A 23752-nucleotide genomic window follows, 5' to 3' on the forward strand; every position below is an offset into this window, starting at 1 on the left:
CTCCATTTCATTTCAAATGGTCTATTCAGGACGGTAACAACGTTCCTTACTGGAAATTATTCAGAACAAACTGTACGTAATTACATACTTAATTTCGGTAGATATATTACATTTACTTCCCGGTGTATCCATGTTTCTTTCCTGGCTCTGACTTTAACTTACTCGTCACCATACAGCAAAACACTTAACAAGATGACAATCATCTCATTTGTACCGACTTGTCAAAAATTCTGATGATGGAGTCAGTGAACACCTCTTAAACGTAGGTATATTTCTACCAGACTACACATTGTAGTTTCCTAGAAGACAGAGTTCGTCATGTTCGCCGCTTTGAGAACCCGAAATGTCACTTGAACTGTATGTTATCTCATTAAGAAAGACGGAATAGTATGACTAAACATTTAAATTGTGCAATTATAACAGGTTAAAAACATGTCAGAATTAAGCTACTTTTTATATATATTTTATATATATATTTTATATGTATTTTAATGTATAAATCCGCTAAGACGCATTCATTTTCGGTGAGTCCCAGAAGGGGTTCGGTAACCATAGAAGGGTAACTGAATTACATGTTATCTTGGGTAGCCTACTCCAGCAGTTATATGGCTACGCGTATTTTGGAGTTTGGAGCAAAATGTCCGATAAATATTGCTTGTGACGTGGATTGTTACTTCTAAAGCTTTTCAACAAAAGCAGTTACGCTTTATACCTGAGACTAGTGAAAACCCTGTGGGGATATTTAACCAGAATTTAGAACTTAACTACTTTAAAAAAAATTAGGAGCATAATATCTTACGCTTATATCTTTAGATCTGGTTATTCTCTGAAGGTCTGTGACAGTGGCTGATTCATTATGAGAATGCTATGTTTGTTATTATCCATAGTTATGCCTATACTACTTACTCCTGTATTCAGGTAATTTATTCTCATTATACTTATAGATTTCTTGCCAATTATCCTTTGATATTTTTGATAACGGTCAGGTTGGATACCGAGACCTTTCGAATAATATGCTGGCACACTAACAACTACTTTAATGGACTCTAGAGAAGAATCTTTTTTGTATAACTCAGGAGATTTCAGTATAAATTCGATATATGAACAGTGTTTTGATCAGGTACAACGCTATTAAACCTACACCGAAGAGGGAGAGGACTGCTAACATCATTGAACATAAACGCAACACAAAAATGGAAGAAGTGTCCAAGCGTGAAGCCGTGTTGCTAGGATGACGACTACAGTAATGCAATGGAATAAAACAGAAATCACATGCAAAAGAGTGAACAGGATGACATGGAAATTGAAAGAGTCGGTCTACGTCAGAACACCAGAAATAAAAATGCAGATTTATTAATTTTTAAAGTAAGTTAAACATGTATAATGTTACCACTAGGCATAAGAGGGTCAAATAGCCAAATGTGAAACATAATTAGAGGAATACGAAGCACAATTTCAGACACACTTAAAGTGCTTAGCTTACTACCTTTCTAATATGAAGTTCCCGAGTTTGATCCCAATCATTGAACTGATATAAAAATCAAAGTTTATATAAGTCTGGCAGTGTAATTATATACGAATACCTGAGGAAGGATCAGGCTTGTCATGCAGTGTCCCAAAAAGATGCGTACACATAATACGAAATATGACCTTCTACTTTTACATCTAATTGTGTATCTAAAGTATGTCCATAAGAATACATTTTCTATTTGAGAAATACGAATAAGTAAATTCGAACAACATTCAGTATTTTGTGTCTGGACCCGTGATTTCTTATAAAGACACTGAAGACCTTTGCCAAGTTGCAGCAAGTGCGTTTAATTGATTCCGTCAACTCAGTCTTGAATTATGATCTGACGACATGGAAATTGTGAATTAACTGTAAATATAGAAATACATTAGACGTAGAACGATATATCGATTGAATTGTATATCGAAATGTGCGGTATTTATAAATATATTTTTTAAATTATTCTGTTATTAAATTCAAGCATTAGACCCTGTGACTTGTTTCGACTGAGAATTGTGATTCTGCGAATCTTACGGACATTAGTCAGATTTGCGGATCGATCCAACGTATACTAACAACACAGGAAAACGAAAACGCAGGTACAAGCAGGACTTGACCCAGTGGAACAAGTTCTTCGGCTGTAGCTGCACCTTAGGTCATGCGGAAAGACCCTCAAAATGTTTTTTTTTTAAATTTAGTGTAAATTTTAAATATAATTTCAAGCTGTGACTTTCACCTCATATACGGGGCAATGTCAGTTTTAGCTTGGACCACATTAATTCATATGTTTTGAGTACAGGCTTACGTCTGAAAAGTGCGACCTTATTAACTGCTCTGTACAGTTGTTTATGTGATCGTTTATGTAAATTCCGTTTATTTGTAGAAATCCTATATAATGTATCTCCTTATACTTCAGAATTACATCACGCATTTTATTATGTTGTATGACATATTTCGTGTTATAATTATAAGTGGATTATTGTCATGGGGTATTTGAGATATGATAAACAAGTGCGCCTAAAATTCTAAAGATACCCTTAGCGAGTAACTAAAACAGGTTAAATGTTTTAAGGCGAAGGTATTCAAAGAATTAATTGTAATTTAGAGAGGCTGAAATGATGTAGGGTCCTGTAAACTCCAGAGTCTTTCCGACCTAACATTGTGTACGCAGAGAGAGGCAATTCTGTAAAAAGAAGCGTGTTAAATTCCCCACCCCCACAACAACCCGTTTTAATTTCACTTCCCCCTTCTGCAGTTTGGTGTAATTTTAATTTCACTTTCAACCACGTGAGTTCAATACAATTTTAGTTGTACTTTTCTCCATATTAATTTACAGAATCATTTCAATTTAGCTTTGCTCATAGTAGTTGAGTACCATTTTAATTTCAGTCCCCCCCCCCCCCCACATACTAGCTCAGACACATTAAAACACAATTCACAATAATTTTCTGTACTAGACTTTTACATATGCCTGCCCAAAGATGACGTATTGTAATTCGTGGAATTTAATAGAAACGACGTTTCTATCTTTGGTAGCACCTATAACAAGAGTAATCAGTTATTTTCAAGATTGAACTTCACTAAGTCGAAAACTCAACGTCGATTGACAGATTTGAATTTGAAAAAAAAAAGATGATGAGATGACAAACGTCTAGCATTACACACAGCATAGACATTTTGGTGAGAAACACATAAGTCCAGGTGTCACATTAGACATAGTATCGCCAGTGTCACACAATGTTTGGTATGACCGTTTCTTCTCATGTCAGTGGTAGTTTTCGCCCAAATATTTTAGATGTGATATGAATCCGCACTTTCAAATAATTGTAAACTCTAATATTTAAAAACTTTGTAATCAAATTTGTTTTGAGGCATCGAAATTTTTAGCTTTTTTAGTAATTAATAACACTAGCCTGGATATTGGAATCCGTTTTTTTAACTACTGGTAATAACCTGTTAATGCAATAGCATCGCCCGTAGCCATGATGATAAACGTAGATCGGCCAGAGGCTGTTTAAAGTTTGTCTATACCTGATTTAGTCTGTTAATGATGTTTATTTATTACAAAAAGCGAATTAAACACACCATGGACCATTTTGGTAACATTCCGAGTCACTGGACGTTGAAGCAGTTGAATAAATATTGTGAAAATGTATGTTATGAGTTAATAACACGAACGTAATTCTCTCAAATAATGAAAATAGGTTAGGGTTCTGTTCTAATTTCTCTTACACACATCTCCTGCTGGTGAACTTTCTTCCGCTGAGCAGTCTTGATGCCTAGAAATACAAGCTACTGTTACATTTAACTTTTAATGAGACGTTCATATCGTGTATTTTCCCTATTTTGGAGGACACTTTAAAACAAAGCGGTAGGTAGGCTTGACCAGAAGTTTACCTTTCAGTGTTAGCCTAATCGATTACTTTTTCAACAGAAACTTTTCACATTTTTCTACATTTAGGATAATTAATACGAGTTTACCAGGTAGTAGATTAAAATTTATGAAACATTTTTGTGTTTTTACCCACTATTGTGACTGATTTTCTTCCTTAGTCCATCCATCATTTACTATGAGCTACTTATTGGCCATGACAAAACATGACATGTGAGCAGAAAAATAGAGGTCAGGCGGGCAAGAAGCCAACCAAAAGCCATCATCGCTCTCATTTCCTCTTTCCTCTCGACGACATGCTTTCATCCAGCAGCATGTGGTCACAGTTGCTATTTTAGGATACTGAGAATTTTTTAAATACCATCAGCGTGAATGGTATCAGGATAGAGCTTCACGATAATCGATTTTTATATAATACAATACATTAGAAACGAGGTTCTGGTCTCTGAAATACAGCTCTCTAGCTACTGGTGGAATTAATAATTAACCGATTAAACGATTTGGATCGGTTTATTTAAAATTATCAGAAGTAATAGTCTTACCGTTGTCTACAGTTCAAATGAGCTGTGGTTCTTAGGAGATTGATGGAACGGGAGGGGGTTAGGTCAAACAGTGCTGCTTTCGATTTATATTAGTGAGGTAACAGTCTGGAATCTCAGCCTGAGAACCGCGTAACTGAAATCTTTTTTGTGGTTTTCACCTCTGGGCGCTAGTCGTAATACTTCTTGAAATAAACCAAGATTACTCATTCAAAGAAGAAAAGAAGCGAATAAAGAATAAGTAACAAATGAAGATAGAGATGAAGGCCGGAAGAAATTGAAAGAAAAATGAAATATTATTTAGTTAATTAATTATTTAATGCATTTTTAATAAATCTGGCCATAATTAGTTCTTTGCAAACTGAGGCAGTTACATAACAGTTTTCTAGGTGGTTGGGTGATCTCTGTTTAAACATAATAAGATAATTATAGTAACCAGACTGAAACGTGATAAAAACATATCTTATAGATTTCCCATCCAGTCATATTGGAGCGCAGAAAAGAATGTTGGTATTCATGTAAGTGCCCATTAATGCTGTCAGATGTTTATAAAAAAAGTGGTATATAGCGAAAAGTTTTAGCAGAATTCTACAGTTTCAGATTTAATAAAAATCAGTATAGCTGTGTTCTTTAGCTGTTAAATGGTCAGGTAGCTAGACAGGGCGACGCTACTATGCGAATGTTTACATCTTTAAATGCTTAAGCGGATAAATAAGTAAACGGCTAAAACAAAAGAAAGATCACTATTAAACCCGTGGAATCGTCTCAGTGGAAATATGATTAATGAACGCTTCTGCGGAAGAACACAAGTTTCTTAATAGCAAAACTAGTAAACAAAGGTACAACAAAATTTAACTGCGTGTACTATCCGTAAATGGTCTGTAGTTATTTAGCAGACCATGCATTGTTCATAGCGGACTGTGCATTACACCTTACTGACAGCTGACGATAACACATTATCAGCTGGGACAGAAAAGTTTCTGGCTAAGCAGCAAGTAGCAAAACTCTGTGGTTGACACGACGTCAGTACACCAATGAATCTGAATGGCTAGATTTATCTTCGCAACTCGGTATAGATAAGAAACAGCAGTTTGTAACTCGACAAACTACAGCGCTAAACTTATATTCCTGGGTGCCGGACAGGAAGTCCTGGGTAGTTGGCAGTATTTGGTTTCGTCTAGACGCCGATAAGAGAATCGCCAGTTAACGAACTAGCCATTGCTAGAGCTCTGAGTAATGCATTACATTTGATACATCCATAATCATTGCATGTTTAAACTTTGTTTTAATTCAGCGTCTCTGAACAATTCTTGGTTTACGTATCACTTGGTAAGAGCCAAACAACATGTACTTCTTTTCAGTGCCGATTTCTTATCTCAAACTCCAATTCATCTTGTGTTAACACACAAGATACACATACAAATAACACATTTTCATTTTAATTAATGTTTCAAGTCAAATTTTCCAGAAACTTTCTGCCTCTTATTGATAATCCACACTTCAGGAACTTGTTGTTAAGGAGACTTCACGTAACCCAGGTGAATAACGAAAAATTTAGTACTGAATTTAAACAAAAATGTTTCAGCTTTAATCTAGTGTAATATTGTTCAATCCGAAACAGAAACTGTTTTCTTTGATACCACAGTCTTTAGAGCACAGAAAATAATGTTGATTTAGACTTTAGTGTTATGGATATGTGCGAGAAAGAAAGCGTACATTACTTCGTGCGTGGTATTGAGAAAAATTTGTTTTCTTAACTCAAAAAAAAGAAGAAGAAGTTAATTTCAGATTTTTTTGTGTTTTTACAATCACAGAGCCTTAATGATTCAGCTTGCTATTTACGTATTTTATATTTACATATTCAAATTATTAACAGCAGTTGGATTCCAATCTATATGCAATACAGAAATGAATAATTAATAAAATAACGCAAGATTTGCACAGATTAATCATTATAAAAGTTCGCCATATAATGTTTTATGGTTGTTTATAGTTTATTTTCCAAAACCAAATTTCACTTACTTAGCCCGAGTATTTAATCATTTATTCCTATAACTTTCAAAGTAAGTGTAGACCTTACAGGACATCCCCATTAAGCAATCTGCGAAAATGTAGCTCAGGAATTACATGTACTTATCGCAACACGAAGTTCGTATTGCGTTCTCGCCATGTTGATATCAACTGTTAATGCTAAATTAAAATTGACGAATTTTGGGTGGGATTTTTTTGTATGTTGTTTGCCAGTGTTCAGAAGGTATGACGAGAAACACCCAGGGACAAAAGTAGCACACACACACACACACACACACACACATATATATATATATATATATATATATATATATATTATGTTTGATACCACATGCTTATCTATTCTTAAACAGTTAGCAGTAAGCTAAGAAATTATTCGGACTTAACCGTGTGTATCCGAAAGTTAAGCCTCGTGTCATACCACCCGGATTGAAAATATTTATAGTCGTACTTTACTCTACGACTTTACTTTAGACAATTACTTCTTAGTTAATATTCGCCATTCATCATCAGGTTTTACCCTTCATTCCCATGGGATATACAAAATTACTCATCCTCTGCTGTGGTTTCAGCCAGATTCCATTAACAAGAACAAAACAGGCCTTCATCTGGAGTTGATGGTCCAGAGCACTGCCTTGTAACTATATAATTAAATTGTTTTTGAGGTTAGAGGTGAAGGTGCTCTGTCATCCTGTTCTGACGACAGTGGCTCCAGAACAAGTCCTAATTTCTCTAGGATTTGACAAGGTAACAGGCCCAGTGAGTTGCTCCCTTCAGCGCAGAACAATGAGACTGTTGTTAATGATGGCAGTGGATGATACACTTATATTTCGATTATGGACAGACTCGTAGCAAACTGTTCAACAACAGCAAAGTGTATGTCATCCACGTATGTTCAACAAATATTTATTTTCCTTTTTTTAAAAAAAAACGCCATTTGGTCTGACCTTCTCGATCGACAGAACAAAATTTATTTATTAAAGTACGTACTGAAGTATGAGTACTGAGGTTCTAGCGGAGGTGAAGATATCGATTGTGATTACAACTAGTGACGTATCGTAAAATGTATTGTCATGTCAGAAATCCATATCGGCGTGACTAAATTAGACGTGATATAAACATTGTAAATCATACAGCATCTTCAATACATTAAAAAATTAACTCTAATGATGTACGTAAAAGTACTGATTAGTTATAATACACGTGTTATGTATTTGTAGGTAATCAGTTGTAATTTCTGTCGAGAACTGAGCACGGTGGTCTGAATGTTTACAAGTTTTGTGCCATTTTAGGTGGATTTTATAACTAATGATTTAGCCACCAGTGTACGTATTATCTGCTGAAGTCACTCTAAGCTAGGTCTACGTAATTCCTGTAGATTTTGAATGAATACAAATGAGCATGGGACATGGTGGAACAAGCAGGAATACGAGAATGATTTGAACATGGTTCCGTCATGTCTCAGATTCATCAGACTTGCATGGGGAAGGTCGCTTTGGCACAGTGCCGCGAAATGGATCAAGGGGCAGTGACGCAGTGTCATTAGACAGGGCTTCCTACTGGACACATGAATTAGATGAAACTCTATTTCCCTGCGGAAGTAAATTGTCTTGGTGGTTAGCCAACCACTGAAGATGTCTCGCTACAACTTGAACCAAAAGTTTTGTCGGTTTCCAAAATTCAGATAAAGGAATCGAGGGACTTTAGGACCTAACACATGCCTGCATGGAACAAACTCTTTCACAAGAAGGTAACAGTCGCTCAGCTATTCAAGTTAACCTTCCGCTTTAATAGAACGCGAAGGGATATTATTGTGTTTGCAAGAACACTATCAAGAACCAGATGAATCCAACTTCCTCACAACCTATATACGATATATTCTACCATGCTATGATATACGAGGTGCGATCGGAAAGTTTCAAGACTGCGCGTATAAAAACCCGTATACTTATCTCAGGTATTAAATTCATCCATCACCCTCGAAGTAGTTCCCCTGGGAGTGAACACAACGATCCCAGCGCCGCTGCCAAGCCTGGAAGCATCCCTGGAAATCTTTCTTTGTCAGCCTGTCAAGCACCATCTGCGATTCTGCAGGAATCTCTTCTATCGTCTCAAATCTCCTTCCCTTTAGCTGAATTTTCATCTTTGGGAAGAGGAAGAAGTCACACGGCGAATAAGGAAGGTGCGGGATGACGGCCATGGTGTTTGAGGCCAAAAACTGCCGAACTTTGAGGGCGGTGTGCGCTGGCGCGTTGTCATGATGCAGCAGCCAGTTGTGGTTGCGCCACTTTGACGGCCGCTTCCGTCCTTTAGAATCAGCTGACAGGTCCCATAACCTATCCCAACAATGTCGCACAAGTCGTTGATGGTACGACGTCGATCTTCGTGAATGGCCTGTCGAATCTTCGTAACATTTTCGGGCGTTGTTCTCGAAGATGGTCGTCCAGAACGCTCGTCATCATCGACAGAGGTTCGGCCATTTTTAAAACGTGAATGCCACACAGAAGTTTGTGCACGACCCATTGCGGACTCCCCAAATGCTTGCTTTAGCATTTCATAGGTTTCCGTAGCCGTTTTGGCGAGTCTTTGGCAAAATTTGATGCACACGCCATTCCGAAATCGCAGGAGGGTCGGTGTAATGCACTACCAAAACGCCCGTAACTAAGAAACAAATGCTAATTCGATGATGCCGGCTGGCACACTGATTCACTATGAATGTAGGCCGCACCCCCTAAAGGCAGAAGCTCGTACTACATCCGGTTTGCCCTCTATTGACACAGTCTAGAAACTTTCCGATCGCACCTCGTATACCTAGGTGTCCCAAGTCGTCTCCCCCATTCACGGTCTTTTGCTAAAATTTTGTATTTCTTGGCTATTTACGCATGTTTCATGCCCTTGCGTCCTTCTTGACAACTTCAAACTTCTAGAACCATTTTACAGTAACATGACACATATTTTGACTATATCACTTTAGGAAGCGGTTTGCCACAACAGAGCTCTCATTTGATCAGCAGACATAAAGATTCTCTTTATGTGAGCGGTTCGTACTGGCATCGAAAGTATGAAGAAATATTTTAATTTTATTAAATGTTACTTTACTCGAAATAACTAAAAAGTAAGATTAATATTGTTATGACTCGTTCAGTTCAGATATGCTGACATATCGTTTTAACTTGCATAGTTCGATAGACCATAAATTACATATTATAAACAACAAGGTTTGATAAGTAAATAGTTCATTATATGTAAGTATTTTTGTGCGTTTATGGGCATTATCTCGTCGAGAACATGTGAATAATATATACTACAATGTTCACAATTTCTATAAAATGAATTTCTATATAAGACCAATTATTAAGACTTTACCATAATGTTGGCGTGGTAGTAGTTTGCAATCATACTAAAATTCATAAAGAAATTATAGTAAGAACGTCCACTGCTGTATCAGAGAACTACGTCCATATGTGTGTTTCTTAGATTGTACCGTCCAAGAGTTATAAATTTTGCTGTAACTTATCAATCTTACAAACGGTAAGAATTTCTATGTCGTATGTTATAGAAATACATTCATACCTGAACATCATTCAATGCACGAACGGAATGTCCTACATGACGGATTTATTAGACCTTCAGTTGTCCTTATAAGCCATGTTTTCACATTTCAAATTAATCAGCTTTATGAGTGTACAACAAACCTCTATATTCGGGATATCGTGATTTTAATTTTATCCAGGAGACCGGCTATTCGGACACGTTTTTCATTGTTTTCTTCTATCCCCTCAGCCAGATGGCGGGACAGTAGCACGCAGTCAGGCCACGACATCTTCTTTCCGTATCCATTTCAATTTATAATTCATGAGTGACCCTTTCCTTCGATTCTACTTAATATGAGATACTGAAATCTTCGTTAAATAAATAATATATACACAAATCTTAATAACTATATTCCGACAAAAGCCAGTTGTTATTTAAATTAGAGCGCTGATGTCAGCATGACTGGAATTGTACGGTCGGTAGTTCCGTTTCTCGCCACATAACTATTGGCTGTGGTTGAGATATAGGCTATAACTTTTCTAACCAGTTTGTAGTTGTCCTCTCAACCGTATTATCTTCTTTCTGTTCAACAGAGGAAATCCCGTGATAGACGAGCAGAAGTAAAAAGAAAAGAAAAAGTGTTCTGTTTGAGAACAAGTGAAATATGCACTTAAGTCTTAAAATTCTGCGATTCCAAGAAATAAAAAATTGTTTCTCTCCACTTGAAAATGGAATGTTTAGGATGTATGTGATTTAGATAAATATGAACAAACACCGCTGTTTTACTGCAGTTAGAAGCTCGTAAGAAAATCGCCTTAGTGACATCTTGAGACATGAGTTATAGGCACTTTTGTTCTTCTTTCCAAAACAGATATTGTCTTTTAATGCTTGCTTACCATCGTGACAGACGTTATAAGAATAGTATCCGTCTTCCGTTTCTAGGCTGATCATCTCTTTCTGCGTAACCAATCTTCAATGCTGTACGTCATTTTAATGAAGATAAAAGTGTCCTTATATCTATTCACAGGATAAGCTGCTCCATGCAGTTTAAATCATGTATATAACAAGTTGTTTTAATGTGTTTAAAACCTAAGAGGTAAATGTAAACTGCACACATAGTTTTAGTTAAAAATCGATTGAGAAGGGACAACCTGGGAGACCTAAGAGAAGATAAATCAATAATAAGCAAATATTATTGATTGAATTAATCTGTTTCGGGAAAACGGTGTGTGGACTCCTGTGAAAACTATGATATTTACAATTCTATGAAATAATTCCTACAGCAACTAAGCGACATTCGGCTTCTTAAGGGATCCGTTGTTTAATCTGTTACTTTAAAACTCTTTTCCTTCTTGCCACTGAAGGAAGAGACAATGAATATTACGTTTTAAGATAATAACTGAATAGAGATCATTTGTAAACGAATATGCATGCAGTAAAAGTTGTTTCAGTAGGTATTCCTATTTAATTATAAATATTATGGTACGTATTAATATAATACAATAAACTATATTTTCATTGTCATGTAAATTGTGTTCATTCTCAGGCACTAAAAACCTTAGTGCTTATTCTTTTTATTACTTATAATTTTTCCTCTCTAGACAGCCTTATTGTTTTATATACTGCTTTAATTAGGTCAAAGCTTGAGTATGCCTCGGTCATGTGGAATAATATTACACAGACAGATTTTAATAAATTGGAAGATATTCAAAGAAAATTTCCCAGTTTGTACAATTACTGATTTTTTTCAATTTAATATCCCACGCAAATATGAATTGATCCTATCTGCTTTAAATTTTAGAACACTTTATTCCAGACGACGACATCTCGATGCGTTAATTCTTGTTAATGTCTTTAAGGGCAAAATAAATTGCAATTCCATTATGGACGCTGAGGCAAATAAGAGAATTTTCTACCTTTAGTGTGAGCAATGCGATAAGACATAGTCCTTCAGCCAGGTGCGTCATCGCTGCAAATGATGTATGTAAATTTTTGGACGTATTTAGCATAAACATTGTCTCCCTTGAGCGAACGTTCTCTACAAGGGAAATGATCTAGCTTGGTTATCTGCTTTTTTGTATTTCTTTAACGATGTACATTTATATTAGTGTTCCCTAGGTGGATTTTTTTATTTATATTTCTTCATTTATTTTGCTTTGTGTTTAATATTTTTCCTTTTTTGGGCTTCCCTGCATTGGTCTGTTATATTTAATACTGTAATGTATAAGTTTAAGTAATCTCTTTTGTAGTATGTTTCTTTATTATTTCATTATTATTGTATGTATTATCAGTGTTTGCCTGTTATTGGCTTCTTGCTGTTGGCAAACACGTAAATAAATTATTTGAATTGAAAATTCTGTAGCAAACATGGTGCTTTGAGTAAACTCGATTTTTGATCCCATTGAGACATCTGATGCCACACAGATATCATGAGAAATATGGATATATTTTTAAGCTAGATGTACTCCCTTCTTCAGGTAGTATAGTGGTATTCTTACGTATAGTATATAGAATTATGTGGAACAAAACAAATATCTCAGTAAAATTACAAATAAATAACATGAAGATGGAAGAAGTCCCATCTCCCGAAAAGCTGTGCTGGTTGTTAAAAATACACATACAATTCTGTACATACTGGGATAGTTTCGAGAAACTTCAAATTCATTAATAAATAATTAGGTTGGACCACACACATGAAAAGCCTGTCATATATCATTTACACGGAAAGTTGTGAGTTTCCTGAGAATAATAGAACGCGGTTTAACTTCAGTAGGATAAATTGAGAAAATATGTTTTTAAAAGTATACTTGGTATGAGCTTAAAACCATTAAATTAAAAATCATTTACATTTTGTATGGCGTCTCCCCCGTAATTTATTCCTTGTCTTTATTTTTCTTTAATTTTCGCTCACAGTTGTTGCATTAAAGCCCTGAGCCATCCTAGCATTCAGTTTTATTTTATGCTGTAAAGACACTTATTTGCTTGTGCTGTAGATAACGAAGTTCTTATTGTTTAATTTTTAAATATTAGTTGTTCTTATTCACATCTGTTTTAAAATAGGAGTGCAGAAGAGGCTTAAATTTTAGTCAGGTTATGTGTCAGCTTCTTTTCTGAAAATGTTGACGGGGTGACATTTGTGCTAGGTGTACACAGCGGTGAAAAATATTTCCATATTCAAAGTTATAAATCCATTAAGATCTGTAGTTGACATTTGTTTTTGCAAACGTTTCGGAGAAACATTTTAATCCTGAAGATGGGTGCTATATTTTCCTACGAAAAGTTATTAAACCTACATGAGCCGAAGGCCAAAGTCTTCAAATTTATGAATTAAATACAGTATTTTATTTTAAATGTGTAGCCATGTCTGTATGTGTACCATATTATGTATTCATAATATGTTTACCACAGACTGAACATTTTAATTCTAATTTGTGTACTTCTGAGAAGGAATAAAATGCCATTTTTACTTGCAGTTACGTAATGTAGGTCGCAGACGAAATAGAACTACGACTTAAAAGTACCTTTGTGTAGTGTAATACTGTATAACACAATGCTTCCTTCATACCACCTATGAAGTAATAAGGAAATAAATTATTTGAAACGTTGACACGAAGACAGTTGAAAATATGTAAAACTTGTTTGCAGCAAGTGAAGAGCATAATGAATGTTTATAATCTGCACAGCATGAATAGTTCGCCCGCATAATTTGTAGTGGAGGTGACTGTGACACTATTCCAGACGAATATAAAACCACCGAGCAGTTTTATAGTGCCTAGCCGTGTAAATCCCCCGCGGCACGGAGCAAATACGTTAGAGCAACCAAAACTTGACATGCTCACTTTACCTTACGTCGGATTTTTGGCGCTTTGTTTTATAACCCGACTTACCCCTTCCTCTCTCAACTAAACACGTTGTGAGATTGGTCCATGGAAAATAAAACGAGCAAACAGAGAACAAACCTTGTACGATTTGGTACGCGATTTAGCTGTAAAAGCATTTCCGCGGTACTTTACATTCATATTCTGAGCTGTTAACCTGAATACTAACTTATATGAATATTTTATACAGGCTACAATCATATATAGGTTTTATAATTCTAACAAAGCCAAACAGTGTTTATTTTTCCAAAAGTTAGAAATCGCGGTAATTCAGCACAAAGCTTTTCATTAATGTTTCATCTGTCAGCACAACGTCCGCCATAGTTCGCTGCGATTGTTCTTGGTGGATTCTGCTATTACAAAACAATTAAATCCCACCCCCTCATTCTCTATTTGTCACTGCTATAATGAAATTGCACGTTCTTGAAGCAGAAAAGAAAGGTGTTTCAAAGAATGCAAAATGTAGGCACGCATACAAAGCTATGAAACTGATTTGTAACTTAAATTGGGATTGTATGTTGTCCAGTATTATTTCACATATGCTGTTAATGGTGACGATAATGGTTTAAACCCTTTACCGCCCAGTTGTATTAATGCGTGTTACAATCTTGAACATTCCATAACATTTTACTTTGCCTACAGAATGTCCATATGGGTTTGGTATATCTCAGAATAAACAGGGATTATTTCGTGTAACAACACTAGCCAGTTAACCTTCGTAAGGTAGACGGGTTTTGTCCTTCAAATATCATTTAAGTTCGTTCCAGATGGCAACTGCAGTATTTGCCGAAACGTCGGAAGACCTACAGAATTCACAAGGGTTTATTCAAAAAGGCTCAAGTTATTTGAACTCCATTCGCGAAAACCTAAGTACGAGAAAAGTAAGCTGATTTAAGAAAATAATCTGTGTTTGTTCTTATAATCGTACAAAATCAATAAATACATTGCGTAGGTAAAATACAGAAGTAGTCTATGTAGAAATAGGCGAAACATGTAGTTTCCACTGAGCATTAAAATGACCTTATGTAACTAATGAAATATAAATTCGTCTAAATTTTGCTTCACTGAGTTATGCGTTGCCAACATCGGCTCTTAAGCAGTGTGTCAGAAGGAAAATATAAGGTAGTAGTCGTAGGTTTTGAGGTTTTAACGGCGGTGAGCCTGAAGATAATAATATTTCAGAAGTCCTTGCTGCCTCGATCATCAGGGGAGGTAGGAAGGACCTCTGAAATGTCGGTAAACGTGTATCAGACCACACGGCGCAACAACTCAGAAGACAGCCAACTTCAATTTATAGACATTTTGAAAACGTTTGTGCTTCAAACGTATGTGTGTATAGAATGAGACTGCAATTAAGTGTGCCGTATAGTAACCTATTTTATTTTTACTATATTAAAGGCATAAATTTATGTCGTAACTTTTACTTAGGCCAACTAGATAAATCAACATAATTATCATCCTTTTGCAAATGATCTGTGTATATATAAATAAACTCTCTCTATCTCTGTCTTCTTAGAAAGCTGTCGTGATGCCTTTACGGACAAAATCTCACTTTTTGATTAAGGAATGTGAATAATTTTCCAATATAATCGAAATACATCCGATTGTGGTGATTTCTCCGAATATCTTTCTGCACATAATTGAATGTGAGATAAATTTTTTCGAAAAAGTTGTTCTAAATTTTCTAAATTCGGTCTATTCTACATGCTGAAACAATGAAAAGTATTCTGAAAACAGCATTTTAATTTATTTTATTGTTCTACATGTAGGGCTCTTTTGTTTTATAAACATATTTTACGAAATTCAGCAAAATGTCTTTGATGCTAGAATGTTAGGTTATATTGGTTATATATATAGACTGTGGATCTGTAAATGAATTTATTATGGCATTGCTTTTGGTGATTGAACTTAGACTGACGACTGTATAATTACGTTGCTATTGATGGTAATGTTTACGCTATTTATCTTTCCGGTTGGGCCTATACTTAGTGATTTTGAACGACCACAAAAGAAAGGTGTCCAAAATATAAATTCTTTTTCTGGTATGAGAATTTCTGTTCTTCCATTAATGCAACAAAACTGTATAAAATAAAATTAACGTCCATTGAGGTGTTACATAAGTATGGTTTTGTAAAGTACATACCTTCTACGCCACGTAGAAAACCATAGTATTTTGAATTGTATTATACGAATTAATTTGTTTGGCCACTGATGATGACCCTTGAGGTTGAAACGATTTTGGCATTAGTGTCCTTTCAAGTGTAAACAGTTTTGTTTGTATGCATGATTTCATATACCAATACATTGCGCGGTATGCAAAGTTTTAAGATGTATAAAATAAATTTATTTCAAATAAATATACAAATGATATTCTTTATTTTAATTTTTTTGTTAGAATAAAATATTTGTATGATTTCGTGTCGGTTATGATCTACAGAAGTATGAAATAGATTGGTTTTTGCATCGTAGACCTGAATAATTCACATATTCTATGAAAATTTCTTTTAAGACCTGTGGTCGAATTATATTTCTTTCCCGGGATGCATTTTATATTGGTAGGGGCGCGTAGGAAACACCAAAATACCACGCAGATTTCAAATTAAAAATATTCATTAACTAATATGTAATTATAAAATCTGATCTATTCACATGTAATAATGACTAGTACGTAATCTCATAGCACGTTAGGTTATTGTTTCCGCTTTTCCTTCACGTTGAACTGTGGTGGTTGTAAAGTTCATGTTACATGTAAGCAAGTATCAGGAATAGTAGTAGAGTTTTGCCAAAAAAGGAGGATAAATGGCTCGGTTTGCATCTTGAGAAGTATGGAGTGAGATTCCCACTGCACAATTATTCTGCCCATTACTACTAGTCAGAAATGTCTTTCGTTGTGCCCAACCACTGCCAGAGAACTGGCCACAATGTAGCAGAACACTGACGTCCTCTAGGCGTGTTTTCTATTGCCATTATTACATTTATATCTCGCAGATGTTTTTATGAAGGAAGACAACAGAAGCTCCTGATTTTTTTACTTCACGTTATATCAAGATGAATGTTCACAATTTAGTTGAAAGCTCTTTTTTGCGCATAAAATACAAGCGAGCCACGTCTGCGTTTCTAGATAGTCTAGTAATGTAGTAGGTAGTTTGTTCACCACCTTTCACTTCTCTACTCTTCACGTTCCGCCCACCAAAACTCCCCCACCTCCGTTTCTTCCGGAATTTTGTAAAGTTACCAGTGTCAAATATAATATAAGAACAGAAAAGTATAAACGTCAGCGAGAACATAGATCAATTTGTGTTTCAGTTTGTTTCTGTTCAGCTTAGAGCGACGATCACCAACATTTAAAAGAATATGTGTTTAATATTTTATTTGGCAATTATATTAAACATTCTCACTTCTCACGACCATTGTTTCTCAGTTACGATTGCAGGATCATTATTTTCAACATCAAAGGATAAAATAACACTTTTTAATGAAAGAATTCCTACGGCTAATTTCACCCAGAGTGTGTATTACATCTGGAAACAAATTATAATATACTCCAATTTAATTTCTTTGTTTCAAGGAGACGCACAGCTAATTAAATTTCCTGACAGTGCGCTACTAAAACAGTTTATTAGATGATTTAGCCTCTTAGACGTATATTTAGCGTTGTTGCTTTTACTTCGGGGTAAAAGGAAGTGAATGGGCTTGTTAGGACTGGCTATTCATCGTCTTCTCTTGACACGGAGGAAAGGTTTGAGAATAGCGAATCTGTAGCTGAAGTTAGTGACTAGAATAAACTTTTCCAAAATTGAGTTTGCATTCAGAAGTGAAAGAAGAAGTTTTGAGTAATATATTTAATTACTTTTTCATCTTCTCGTTTTAATATTGACAGCAGGATCTCAACAGTGTAACAAATAGATTCATCCAACTGTACTCTAGAGTAATTCATAAATTTTAAGACCACCAAATGGTCCATGTGATGACCGGATGAGTAATTTTAGGTGAGATTTCATCTTCTCAATGCAACGGCTATGAAGATGGCTGCCATCTCGGTTGTTGCGTCGTGTAGTTTGGTAGATGTTGACCGAGTTTTTAATAGAGATTAATGCCTGCATTACGAGGTCTATGATTAAGCCGTACGGAAAAGATGCGATAGATATATAAGTAGACCGGACAAGGCAGAACCTAGGCCGGATCTCTGCGAGAGTGGGTTGAGGCAGAGTTGGAAAGCCAGTGGTTAGCGGGAAACCTCGGCCATGACAAGGAGAAGATGCTGAGTAAGATACATGGAAACAGAAAGAAAATACGAAACAATTTAATTTGCCTTCGTTACTGCATTTATCCTGATTGTAGTTATCTCTCATTCACTCTTTGGTGAAGTCAAGGCTCATTCTCGTCCAAAATACAAATTTTTTTCGCCAACATTCCTACGCGCGTCTTAGTCAGTGGGGGCAGGGATCTTCTGTCAAAGTCTGTTAATATCCGTGAAATTAAACGGAGCATATTCCAAAGACACCAGTCTTCATATGAGTATAATCATGTTAATTTTGATGTTACTATCATGTAGGATGACCGGGAAGTTTACGTAATCCATATTAAATTATTAATTGATGGTCGAAATTGAGTAGGTTTTGATTTGATTAGTGAACACAATATTGTTGTGCTATAGAAGAGTCTGCACAGGTCATGTCATGTTCTAACCTGCTCGTTCTCGTCTGTCGGTCGTCTTTCAACATTTGCGAGACAAATCGACAGATTCTCGTCTGGTGTGTAATTTAAAAACTGCACTAAAATCAGAAAAAAGAAAAAATTATACTATGTGTTGCGAAGTTCCAACGCATTCAGCAGCTCATGCATTCAATATTGACATCACGTTTGATGTAAACGGTTAAGGATTTCCCGCGTTCTGTCTTGCGCGCTTCCTGTATCAAGGAAAGGTTCACCAGATGAGATGCTGTCGATTTGTCTGGAAATGCAGAATCGGGAAGTGAATCCTAAGAATTATTATAGCAAGAAAATTAAGATATGTTACTTAGTGTTCGACAATAAACATTCGTTGAACTCGTATAAAATACATCCTTACACGTTCACTGTTGAAATACAACTGACGGACTCGAGCTAGCAGGTTACAACATGCCGTGACTCTCGTGGACTCATATTTAGTGATACCGATATTGTGTGATTTTAGACTAATCGAATTGTACTGAACTGCAATTACGAATTAATCAATATAATATTGGTTGGCAAAATTATCTATTGCTCTGTAAAATGTTTAATATATTATGCGATCTGTATATAATTGACAAGCTATATCATACAGCGCCGCCATGGCACACTTTGTTTTTAAATATTTAATATAAATAATTTAGTGTTTATTTCGTGTAGTGCACTCAGTTTTATGTGATAGTTAAGTAGTTAGCGTGACATTTTCGTATTAACATTATTTATGAAGTTAATTAAAATTCATGCCAAAATTATATAATGCAAATATTGTTAAAAATATATATAACTTTTAAGAGTGTGTAGTTATTGTCTTATATTTTGAAATATTTTAATAAATTTAGCGTCAAATTGTTGTTATAACGTACTATTTACATAATTACTGATATTGTCAGCTTAAAGTGTCACTCTTTTCAGTACTGTACGACCTAGGAAATATTTAATTGAGTGACATCATATTTCATCTTTGTTTCTCTAAAACCTAAACCACCTTGGAGTCCATATGGTGGACATTCTGTCATTTTCACTTCCATATGATTTGTAGACCACATTATAAGAGAATGGTAGACAACACTGGGTCAAATATTTGGCACTTAATTTCCTTCTAGGAAAGTAGGAATGATGACACAAAAATAACCGTTATGGGAGCCAAATGGAAGTCATTAATAACACTAATAAACTATTACATTCTACCTAGAAATATGCCATAAATTCTGCTTATGATTTTGATGGTTGTGCATAACACTAACACGGTTATTTGTGATCATTGGCAATGACTCATTGCGGATTGCACGAAAGAATTAACACTTTTTATTATGTATAAAGTATAGTCGAACTTGGTTATAGCGATCTCGGTAGTAGCGAGACTTTAGCTATAGCGTAAAATATTAAGTGGTATTAATTAAATATGTCCGCAGCGGCCGCACTGTCTGAGGGGTGGGCCTTGTGCCGCTTGGTCGCTGGGACCGTGGGTTCGAATTACACTCAGGCCATGGATGTTTGTCCGCGTTTTTCTGCGTTGTGCTGTCCTGTGTACAGGCAGAGGCTTTGCGACGGGCCGATCCCTCGTCCAAGGGGTCCTATCAGAATGTCTATAGATCAAGCCAACGAAAGGTTGGAACCCGCAGTGCTGAGGCACTTGAAGAACGGGTCGTTCTCAGTATTCCAGGAATTAATCTTCATAAACATATGTTTTTCTACCTGTCGTACAAAAACAACTACATCTGGCACCCTCTTATCATCCATTTCCTTTGCATGGATACATGCTGCACCTCTGGACAGCTAAGAATTAAAGGGTACATTCTCCTACCCACTGTTTGAACGACCCTTTTTAAACAATATTGAATGACCTTGGGTCCCGCACCGTAGCCGCGCGGTCTGAGGCATCATGCTTCGGAACGGCGATACGGAATGCGCGCTGGTTCGAGTCTCGGGGGAGAAGAAATTTTCTCATGAGCTTTCGACCGGTGTATGGAACCGGTGCCAACCCAGCATCGTGAGGAAATTGGGGAGCTACAATGAGTAGCGTAATCCGGTCGTGAAAACTAGCAATGGCTGGGGGTTCGTCGTGCTGACCACACGTCACCCTATATCTGGTTGGATGATCGTTCACCTCTGCTTAGGCATGTGAACGTGAGGCCAGCAGTCAAGCTAGTCGGCTTAGGCTCTCAGTGGCTGTTACGCCACGGATTTAATTTTAATTTAATGTATAACCTTAAGTGCTCTAACATCTCAGTATCTTCAGAAAATGTATGGAGAAAGTGCAGTAGCTTCAGTAACAAAGCAGATTTCGAGAACAGAGAGAATGACCGAAGTTGCAAAGAAAATTGTTAAGGAGGATAATGTAAACGTGGAAAAAAATTAACAAAACGAATTGAGAATAGAAATAAGAAATCTGATGTGTTCTTAGGATTTGATTACATAATTCCACAATTCAAACCAAATGGAAAATAAGATCTAGTTCCCATTTTAAATGAATTTTAGTGCTGTTCAGAATGATTCCATAAATTACTAATTGAACGCTCATTTAATTCCTTCATCTGTTAGTAAGACACTCGTATAAGACGACGTAATATTTCCATTCACTTTGATGACGGTACAACCTAGTTGGAATTCATATAAATTTGCTGAAGCAAAAACTAAAGGATTGCTCTTTGCTATTATCACGGCCCTGAAGGTAATCATATTGCATTAATATTCATATAGTAATTAATTAAGTCCAAGTACGATTTACGTTGGAATCAGATCCAGCGTATTCACACACCATAAATAATTATAAATATTGTAATTCCTTTATTATACTCTGTACAAAATAATAATTTATGTTAAATGAGTAAATCAGTTTAACTTAGTTTAAAAATCCGATCAAAAATTTGTTATATATACTTAATACGAACCACTTTCATATCTAACTCATTTATCGTAAGGATTAGTAAGGCTTAATCCGATTGTAATGGAGCGAAGTACACAGGCCAGGAAAATGGCTATACAAATTAGTATCATATTCTACATTAAACGGTACATTGCCCCATTAATTTAACTTATAATGCAAACAAATTATAGGCAGATTACCATTAGATAAATACAACTAATTAAACTTCACGTCCGCAGTATAACATCACCTTATTTTAATATCGAAATGACATGGCTAAATTTAATTTCAGTTTAACAAACATATTTTTAAATTCACTTTCAACATGTTAACATAACCCTGATGTTACGTAACCAATGATCCATAAATAGGAATTATCATAGTCTATATCTTAGATGTAAGATATTAACTGCTACATAATTTCGCACGTAATATATAAAGATCATAAAAATGACCTCTTGAACATTAATAATAACAATTAACTCAACGTTTTTTTTCTTTTCAGTGACTGTATAAGTAAAATCTAAATCCTTGTTTCGATAATAACGACAATTATTGTTGATACAATATTTATAACATAAAGGAAATAGACGGACGAATCGGATAAACCAAAAATATAAAAGGGAATGAAAATGGAATTGAGCAAATGCCAAACATCTAGGATGGAAATAGGTAGTATGAGCACAAAACCACTGACCTCTTTCGATATAAAATATTGTATATATTTTATGATACTAATAACATAAATTCGATCCGAATGATAAACACGCCGCAATTTTAAAAATAAATGAGTTGCAATAAAAATACATCGAACCATTAAGTGTGGAGTGAGGAAATACAAAATTTAATAAATAGGTTTCATATACGTTAACACGAATAATGTGATTACAAGTGTAACATTTTATCTTTAGTTCCAGGTCGCTGCCATAATATGGCCATCTAGTTAAAATGTACACAGCATGTACTTAATTACATCGACTCTGTTAATACTATTTAACACGACAAACATGAAATACACAGATTATAAAATAACTCTGCATTAATGGAAGAATTATACAACGTGTTTCCAAATACTGAATGATACTTAGCATGTTTCATAACTTGATACTTTAAAATATTCATAGCATTAAATCAAGTGACACTTAAATAACTCATTTATCAACTACTACTGGACTTTTAATAATATGATTAATTTTTCAAGCGTATAACTAAATACATCACCATTTCCTGTTTCCTTTATTTTGATCCATATTTGTAAAATATTCTATAAAATCGTTCAAATTATGACATCATTTTATTTTAAATTCCTTTACGTAATACGAAAATAAAGTTTCCTCAGGGTAGTGTTCTTTTATGAAAAATACGCACAGAAGTGGAATTATCAATGTAAAGCTAACTGCAATGTTTGCCGAAACATTGGGTAGCGTTCAAAATTCGACGTGGCTCATCCCCAAATGACGAAGTTTTAAATTGAACTCCCGACGCGAAAATATAAGGGCAAGAACGTCACATCCAGATACAGGGGAGCGCCGTAATAACGCGGGTGTCGGGGGACAGCTTAAGTACCCTCGTTATAAGCTACTCGTACGACGTCAATCATGTGTAATCGTGCTGGGGAACATGATGGAAGCCGCGGTACATCCGAATATGTATCAAACATGGGCGCGTTATATAGAAGTTTCATTACTTGCGGGACATGTGTTTATAATACATCCTACAGTTTAAGAATATTACCACCTGAAACTATTGAACTCACACTATCGGCTTTAAACAATATGTGAAAATATTTGTGTTCTCACACGATACTAATGAAAAAAGGCTGCTGTATTGTAGTGACGATGAGACATTTTATTTCGTGTTCTTATACCTTGCCATATTTCTTCCTTTCCTTTGTAACTCTAGAAACTGCCTAAATTAGTAGCACATGTAAAATAGAACACGCTGTTATCTGGCGTCATTACTGTGAACATACATAAATCACACAAAGTCGCAAGACGCGTTCTATTATGTATAGGATTTCCATATTTCATTTATGCAGGATTTCTGACATTATTTAAATAAACCAAATTTTACGTGTCTCCTGAACTTGGTTGGCCGCAAACAATAAAACTTTTACCGGAATTTATATCACCATATTTCATTTGAAGACAATACCACTTGTTATCACATCATAAATGTAAATGTGCGTTTACAATACCACGTTTCATACCTCATGATTTATTTCCTACATATTCTTTTAGTTCGTTTTTAGCACAGTGAGAACAATTACCCGTAGAAATGAAGTAATTT

General features: G+C 35.4%; 1 protein-coding gene across 13 annotated transcripts in view; it reads left to right on the forward strand.

The window, feature by feature from the left end:
* dpr20 (defective proboscis extension response 20) overlaps positions 1–23752 on the forward strand; it is a 524337-nt gene that overhangs the window by 371212 nt on the left and 129373 nt on the right. The window lies entirely within an intron of this gene.

The sequence above is a fragment of the Zootermopsis nevadensis genome, unplaced genomic scaffold, assembly GCF_977971745.1.
Source record: "Zootermopsis nevadensis isolate Lab colony 2312 unplaced genomic scaffold, Znev_1.0 Znev_ptg000013l, whole genome shotgun sequence".
NCBI classification, from domain to species: Eukaryota; Metazoa; Arthropoda; class Insecta; order Blattodea; family Termopsidae; genus Zootermopsis; species Zootermopsis nevadensis.